The sequence below is a fragment of the Rhynchophorus ferrugineus genome, unplaced genomic scaffold (assembly GCF_030347505.1).
Source record: "Rhynchophorus ferrugineus isolate W39M unplaced genomic scaffold, kcgeb_rfMv2 rfM1, whole genome shotgun sequence".
Lineage (NCBI taxonomy): Eukaryota > Metazoa > Arthropoda > Insecta > Coleoptera > Curculionidae > Rhynchophorus > Rhynchophorus ferrugineus.
This window is the reverse complement of record NW_027472580.1, coordinates 82,218,090-82,227,097: the sequence shown is the minus strand read 5'-3', so window position 1 is coordinate 82,227,097 and position 9,008 is coordinate 82,218,090. Positions and strand designations below refer to the sequence as shown.

At 33.7% G+C, this 9,008-nt stretch overlaps 1 long non-coding RNA gene across 1 annotated transcript; it reads right to left on the bottom strand.

The window, feature by feature from the left end:
- Positions 1-4,629: 4,629 nt before the first annotated feature.
- LOC143200453 (uncharacterized) lies at positions 4,630-7,456 on the bottom strand. The gene is made up of 3 exons (XR_013006728.1): positions 7,385-7,456; positions 6,419-6,571; positions 4,630-6,106 (listed from the first exon to the last, which is right to left on the bottom strand). It is a non-coding gene; the product is annotated as an uncharacterized LOC143200453 (long non-coding RNA).
- Positions 7,457-9,008: the final 1,552 nt, after the last annotated feature.

Here is a 9,008-nt window from a genome sequence, read left to right as displayed (position 1 = left end):
CCGGGAAATTCTGCAGCCTCATGATGGAGCTAATGATGTGTGCCAGTTCCTCAAGCTGCTAATGTGGGAGCTTGCCGAATTAAACGTTTAGCTCTAAGGAAGAAGTATACCTTTGGAGTGAAATCCTGAAATATAAATAACCTGAGAGATGGATAAGATAAGTAGAATAAAATGGTTAATACTTTGAATAACGTGTTTTCTTTAGTGAAAAGGCACACCTCAATATACAACCGAACGGTGACCAAGTATAATGTATTAGTGTATATATAAGGAAAGACAAATGATTACAACTAACATCGGTCACATTCTGCTATGGCTGTCACGGAATAAATAAGATTCAAGCGTAAAACTGAAAAAGGCGTCAAGAATAGTCAAAATCGAACATTTTAACAAATTTCTGGTGCTCAATGCCCAGTAGAATTAAAACATCAGGTCGCCTCTATATCGAGTATATCTTATAAAAGTTATTCCGTAAAAAAGTCCAGTCAACAGGTTCAAAAAAAGTAGTAAACTTTCCAGTAGTTACCGTAAACAAATCCTTAATATTGAAAATATAGAATTAAGATAGAAATTTGTTACAAGATAGAAACATATTTTTATCGAAGATACACTGTCGAACATACATTATTTGCTAAGCGATGTGCTGAAACAAACATTCCAATACATTGAGAAAACTGGAACAATTTAGATAATCATATCTGTAAAACGCTACAAGTAATGTATAAATACTTCAAGTTCACATTAGGTTGTCTTTTTATCAGACCGTAAGTGTATTATCCAATACCCTGCAAAACTCCCTTCGCAAAGTATAAAGTATACATAACAGTATAAAACTATATTTTTAGAAATTGAGAAATAAAATAAAATACTCGAGTGGGTTTAACAAGTATATTAAGATCCTTCTTTTAATAATTACAATAAAATAAATGTGAATAATATATTGTGACGTTAAATAATAAGAACGATACAATAGACACGTAAATATTAACAGAAATACGTTTATTACAAAAGACATGGGTACCGCAAGAAGTAGTACCGAGGAATGCGTCCTCGACATTTTTTTTTCTTTTTCTAAGAGGACCAGCTAGATCCAAATGGTCTTTTGCTGATGTCGCTTCGGGTTCAGGGTAGAAAGGTTTTGCAGGCGACAGAGACCCTGAGTTTTGACAGGGATTGACGTATTTGGCTTAACTACCGGGTTTTATGGATGGGTAGGGATTTTATCAGGTTGTTTTCGTGTTCTAAGTCGGCCAGGGAGAACCTCATACTGAACATTTTTGTGAAGCTTTTCACGAACAGGATGCATTATTCTATGTGTGTGTTCACGTTCCTCATAAACCATTGAGCATTGAGTAACGTGCGGATTGTTTTGGATTGAAACACTTGGAGTAATGCAAGTTGTCTCTCAGGGACGTACATATACTACATATGTGCTCCGTAGAGGCAGACTGGACAGACTAGCATTTTATACAGAGCCTGTTTCTGGGAGATTGGGCGCTTGGTTTTTCTGCAGAGGGGTGAAAATAGTAGACTGCACACGCCATTGCATTTGCAAATATTGTACTCGGTTTTGGCTGACCATTGAAAGCTATTTTCTAATTGAAGGCCGAATTATAGTACATTCAAGAGCTAAGGGATGGGGGCTTTTTCAGTTTGGAAGCGCTTTTGTACCACGCAATTTGTACCACTCAATTGCCTGGTTGAGTTGGACTAAAGTCTGTCACTGATGGCGTCAGGACTATAACCGGTGATGAAGAAAGCTGTGTCATCTGCATAAAATGCTGCGGTGTTTGTTTATGAAGTGGGAAATCAGCCATGTAAAGGTTGAAGAGAGCTGGGGCTAGCGGAGCATCTTGCGAACTCCGGAAGAGATTTGAGTACGAGTAGATCAAAGAGATTAGGTCATAGACTTAGTTGATTCGCTTTAAAGATTCCACTATTGTGCCATACTTGATCGAAAGCTTTGGATACATGTAGCAAGATGCATGTAGCTTTGCGACCTTTTATAAGTGACTGATGGGTGGTTGCTGCCACGCGAGCAGCTTGATGGAGGCTTGAGTGTTTAGCACGAAAACCGAGTTGTTCGTCAGGGGATTATATGGTGCGCATCAGTGAAACTATTTAGAGCGTATAATATCGTTTTATTGGAAAGTTTGGAGAGTGAACTAACCAGGCTGATGGGCCTGTAGTCAGAAGGATTTGATTTAGTGTCTTTCTTGGGTATAACAGCGACAAGCGCAACTTTCCAATTTTTTGGGAAATGCTTTAACCTAAAGAAGAAGATAATAATATTGGCAAGCTCTGAAAGTTGATTGCTGGTGAGGTTTTTCAAATAGATTGCTGTGATTCCACCTGGGCCTGGAACCTATTTCGAAGATTGAGATGTTATTGAGATTTTATTTGATGGAGGTCTCTAGGAGAGATTATGCACTTTATCTGATCAGACTTTATCTTATCAGATCTGACGGGAATTGTTTCCTCTTCAAGAAGGAGATCAGTCATGAAGTCTCAGTCATGAAGTTTTACGTATGTTACCATGGACCAAGTGAAGGGATGCATTTCATTTGATTCTCGAACAGTTTAGGGATGAGCTCGGCCGTCGGTTTTGGTTTTGGTTTCGAAGTTCTCGCTATTACGCCTTTGGTGGCGGACCATAGGGAGCAGTGGGGTTTCTTAGACCTGTTGGTGTTAAGAAATTGTTCCAAAATGGAAACTTCCTCTAGTCCTAGGCTTTCTCTGTCCCTGACTTTTCCGACTGCGCCACGCGTTTGTCCTCAGGATCCAGTGTGGCACGAACTCTTCTCGCTAATCGGTTGTTGTACCAGATCTTTAATTTATTTTGGGAGGTTAAATAGAATAGGTTCAGATCAGTGCGTTTTTTTAGATGTTGGTTGTTTGGATGTCTAGAGTGATGTCTGGACTTTTACTACCTTATGCACTGGATGATCGATGGCGAAAATTCGGCGCTCTTATCTAGGTACGATCACTTGCTCATTGGGAATTGGTTTTCCCTTCTCGATTTTCCACCGTTCAACATGGATTGTACTGAAACCGATCTTCATAAGTTCTGCTCGGACTTCGTTGATGGAGATACTCTCAAGTATACCCTTGATGATCTCTCCAACGGCGGTCTGAAAGTATGATGATGTATTTGCGGTCATTCAGAATGTGAATCATCCATCGGTAGTCATCTGGGGTCGGTGTATAAAAAGCTACGCTTTCGGATTTAGTTTGAATAGATACGAATTGGATATCCTGGAATGTTAAGATACGGATCAGCTTCACACCAAGTGTGAAAAGGGTAGGTAATTTGGTCAAATTGACAAGACCAATTATGGGTCGTTAAGAATATATATTCTTGGCTTCGACTCGGTTAGTTAAAGTGCAATTTTAATAATAGTTAATTCATCTGGATAAAGCGATTAAAGACTATACTAAAAATAACACAATTATCAATCTTCATAGTATATTATCAGATACCGATATAAGATATTCGTCTGTTTAATTGCATTGTAAATATTTTAGATAGCTTGATAAATGTTAAATAATACTTATATATGTCGCAGACTTAAAAAAACAGATTTTAATTCAACTCATATTATATCAATATAATAATTATTAAAAATCTGATTTAGCTGTATTAGGTTGTTCTCTAAAACTCAAAATCAGCTTCGAGTACATCATGTCGTTTCGTTTCTGCAGATTAAAACCGAATCGGGAAAGGTTTTAATCCATTCCAGAAATATTTTTGAAAACTAGAAGAAAAGTATATCTAAAAGGCTATCGTTAATTAATTTAGTTAACTATATGAAATTGGGGATTTTGGACTCAAATTATAATACGGTAAATAATGGATAGAAATAATTAGATTGTTAGCTTTACTGAGTTTTAGTGAGTTTTTAGAATGTTGGTATCCAATATCAAGTACTTATATATCTAGTATTTCAAAAAACGTGGACATTTTTAATAAATACTGGGAGTTAATTCTTAAAAATATATAGTGTTCAAAGATAAAGCATAACATACATATTTGAAATAAAATACATTCCAATGATCCAATCTAAAATATTGTAAAATTCAATAATTATCTAAAGATCTGTGAAGTGGTTCTATATTCATCTAAGTGGTAAAGTATTATAAAATCTAAAACATTTTTCGGTCTCACCTAAATTTTATTAAAATATATTTAGAAGGAAGTTTGCGGTAATATTCAAAGTACGAATTTATCTTCAATGAAACTAAATGATGTCTTTCTTTATTAAACTGTTTCTTATAATAGGCTAGATGACTGTAATAATCAGAAAAACATTGATTTATGATAATAATATAACATAGACAGATCATAGAAAATACTCTTTAAAATAAATAAATTTTACAAAAATACTAGAACTTTTATAGAATTCGATTAGTATTTCAGATACGCTAACGATGAAATGGGGTGGTATATTTATCAGTATAATACCTGGAAAGTAAATTAATAAATATAGGTAATAACTCTAGAGAGTAACCAATAATAGTATAATCGCCACTTGGGAACTGTGAGAATAGTATTAATAAAATCAAGTTAAATATTTGCAAAGACTAATCAAAATTATATCGATGGAAAACCTCTTGAAATATTTTACAATGATATTTTGAGAATTCATGCAAATTGATGAAAAATTAATGCAAATGTATTTCACAAGGATATCAAAATATTCATTTTACATATTTGATAATAACTACAATACAAAAAAAAACGTGTAAATTATATACATTTGTTGCTGAATGTTTGACTTTCTGAAACATTGAGCAGCTCTGTATTGTAAAAAATAAGCTTGTAATATTTGGGTAAATAAAATGCAAAAATGTTAATTCTAAAGATACTTTAATTATTCGATGAAGCCATCATTGGGGATCGCTATCGATTATAATTGATGCATATGAGCAAAAACACTGCACGAAAATGGCCAGAATACGAGCAAAGAGACACAACAATGTTATACTTCAGCATAATAACACTCGACCTGTTGCAAAACACATTTGGACAGATAAAGTGCTACCTGACCCACCGTATTTTCCACTACTAGCTCCTTCTGATTACTACTTGTATTGATATATGAGTTATGACATGTCTAAGTAACACTTACCTTTTTATGATTTTTTTTAAAATTAGAAATCTATACATTAAGAGACTCAAAATAGTCGCAGAATAGAGAAATATTATTTAAGACAATCAATTTGGCTTCCGTAATAAACACGGAACAACAGAATAAATATACCTATTAGTCAATAAAATTAATAAAAACTTAAATGATAATTGCTCCGCTGCATTTCTCGATATATCTCAAGGCTTCGAATACACTGACCTACATCCAATATATTCGGGTGTTCCGCAGAGCAGTGTTCTTGGCCCATTGTTATACCTATTGTATACAGCTAAACTACCAATTTCAAGAAACAGTACTGTTGCAACATGTGCTGACGATACAGTGCTTTTATCATCACACGAGGATATAATATCAGCCACAAGAAACCAAACTCCATCAAAACAAAGTCGAATTGTGGTTGAAAAGTTGGCGTATCAAAGCAAATAAGACAAAATCTACCCATGTGACATTCACCATTTGTAGAAGAACTTGTCCCTAATAAAAATTGAGTAGCTATGAACCGCAAGCAAACAACGCTAAATATCTCGAAATGCATTTTAATCAACATTTTTCTTATTATTTAATTAATATATTGTTAATAGTCGTTTCCGTCTAACCTACAATTTGTCTTTATGATAACTTAAATCTAGGTATATAACTAGGATGACCCATCCGCCCTATCGCAGTCTCTGGTGAAATAATGTTTATACATGTCACTGCTGAATTTTTTAATATATGCACCTCACTACACAACACTACACAAGATCAGATGGTTTGTTTCTTTTGAGTCTGTGTCCTGTTCTGGTGGTATCCAATAGTTGTTATATTTCAATATTCGTATGTGAATGGAGTCTTTCCTCATGCCCCCCTGCAATTCTCTTGATTTTTTGACTGACTGTGGGTATCTGAAGGTCTCGATGTAGGTAATCAGTCCTATAGTATTTGGGTGCACCCACTTTACCTCTCAGGACTTTGTTCTGAAAAATTTGTATTTGATTTATGTTACTCTTTGCAGAACATCCCCATAATTGAACTCCGTATGCCCATATAAGTTTTAGTATTTGCTTATATAATAGCAATTTATTATGTACTGATAACTGTGATTTTTCTTCCAATTAGCCAGTACATTTTCCTATATTTTAATCGACGTTTGACATAGAAAAATATATAGGGACAAAACGCAAACAGCTTGGGTATAAACTAAACCAAATATATTGGATGATAGGGATTCTATATTATCACTAGATTACAAGGTTTTGCTATATAAGTCAATACTTTACAATACTTACCGATTTGGACCTATGGTATTGAACTGTGGGGTCTTACCAGCAAATCTAACACAGCTATCCTCCAGAGGATCCAGAATAAAGTATTGCGAGTCATCGTCGATACCCCATGTTACGTGTCCAGCAAACTGATTCAGCGTGTTATCCCCTTACAACCTATAAGAAGTGTGATTCCAAGTAATAATGCGAAAGACTCTGAAAAACTATCAGTATATCCCAATGCACTCGTCAAAGTTATATGTACGCGATGACAGTGTAGTGCATAGGCAAACTACCATACGAACTGATTAATAGACACATAGAGTGAGATGTAACAATCTCTAGAATAAGTTAGAATCATATAAAAATATGGGCCAATTCCTGAATAGCCTCCAAGAACTATATGTACTATATGATATATGATAAGATATATGATATATGTATAAGAACTATATGATGTACAGGCCTAAATCTGTATTCGTTAAATGTTAACATACACTCAACAAGTGTTTACACAATATATTTCTAACGCTCTAGTTATAAACATTGAGGCTTAATCAAGGATAGAATTGAATAGATAGATAGATAGTGCGTGCCCTTCTGGAAGATCTTGAAAAGTAATGCAGGATAATCTCCACCGGCGGCTAATCTAATATATGTTTATCTATAGAATGCATATATATGCAGCTTAACATACATCTAATAAAGGTGTAACAATAATTGTATTTAATAGTTATTTATATGTAAAAACAACAGGAAAAGAGGCTATTATAAACGGCCTTGTATCCTTTTGTTGTATGCCGATTTATTAACACGCCTATTTTTTTATTATTCAAGGTAGCTTTAGAGCTTTAAAATTAATCCTGCCAGGTAGATTAACAAGTAATTTATTTTAGTAACTACTCGTATTTATTACAATTTACTTTTTTCGTTTCTGTTTGCGGTAGAACATTCATTAATTCTGTTATCTCATTAATAAGGCAACCTTACCACTGAACAAATAATATTTATCATAACTAAACGTTGCAGATCACTACAGTGAATCATATTTTATTAACTATATACTATACGCACTTGTTAAGAGAAAAATGTAAATTTTAAGATAATATATGGAGCAATTGGCAATTCGAAATCGATTAGTCATCCAATAACAAGTTTTTCAAATGTTAATCATAGAAAAAATAGAAATTTCACGGTATAGACGACCTTGGGGAAATGTTTTGTTTAGTTCAATCAACGGTAGCGCTGCGATCGCAAATTGTGATTGGCTAGTTTAAATTCCTGGTGCCGCCACTAACATGGAACGTGTTTGGTCGATCAGATTGGTTGTTTGAAGGTTTTGGTTTTCGTTTAGATCAAGAAATCTTCGTTTTACGTTGTGCATATTTTCTGTTTTACATTAATTATTATGGAATAATAATATAAAAATTGATGACAATGCGTCAGTGTAGTAAAAGATGTAGTGTACCGGGGTAAAAATCTACTACGGATATTAGACATAGTTTCCCAAAGAATGATCTCGCTCCTTTCCAAAAATGGGTTGATCAAGTAAATAGTAGTAGGTTACCTGGATAAACCACAATGCAAATATGTCAACGTCATGGTGTCTGTCACGGACATTTTAGTGAAAAATTTAGAAATACCCTTCCTTCACGAACAGGTATTAAGATAATCCATATTCAACATTGTTTTTATCAGGTACATATAAACTTATCTATCTACTACATGTCTGTTTATATATTGTTTGTTTACAGAAAATCAAAACCTACTTATGAAGATGTTAGTAGTAATAAAATTCAATTAATCTACCAAGTTGTTCGTATGCTGTCAGTGTGATGTCTCTGCATAAAGAAGTCTTACAAGAAGGTAATAATTAAGATAATTGGACAATTAGTAGTAATAAATACTACTTTTAATTGTAAAATATCCCTATAATATTTGTAATACTTTAACTCTTCAGAAAAATCAGTGATCAATAGTTTTATATTTACAAATATGGGAAGGCGTTATAGAAGAATTATAGATATCTTAATTTTGTCTAGAATAGAGTTCTTAATTGTTTTTTTTTTTTGGTTTTTGTTTATATATATTTATATTATTTACACGTATGTATATTTGTATAGGATTTCATTTTAATAAATTAATTTTAAAAATTAAATTTGATCGTCATTTAAATACTGTTGGCCAATAAATATGACGTCACAAAATAATCAGGCGAAATAGCAGACCAATTAAAGCAAAGGATTTTCCTTACAGGTTTCTACATAACTATTTTAAACTAACCAATCAAATTCACGTTGTCATCGCCGCCAATGATTGAACTAAGCAAAACTTTGCCCCACTACTTATCATTGGAGTTACACACCCCTGATGTTAGTATCAACAAGTATACGTGAGAGTGTTGATGAAAGCTCAGGAACGTTATTTAGACATTTGACTTGTGAATTTCTTCATCCGTCGAAATTTTCATACATAAGATTCACAAATATCAAATTTATCTGCAAGGAGTCAGTGTTTGCAGATCTTGTATTGGATATTTTACTTTGTCTAAATGAGGCTGGTCAAGCAATAACATTCAAGAACTTCATAATTGAGTTCATTTTGCGAAATTGCA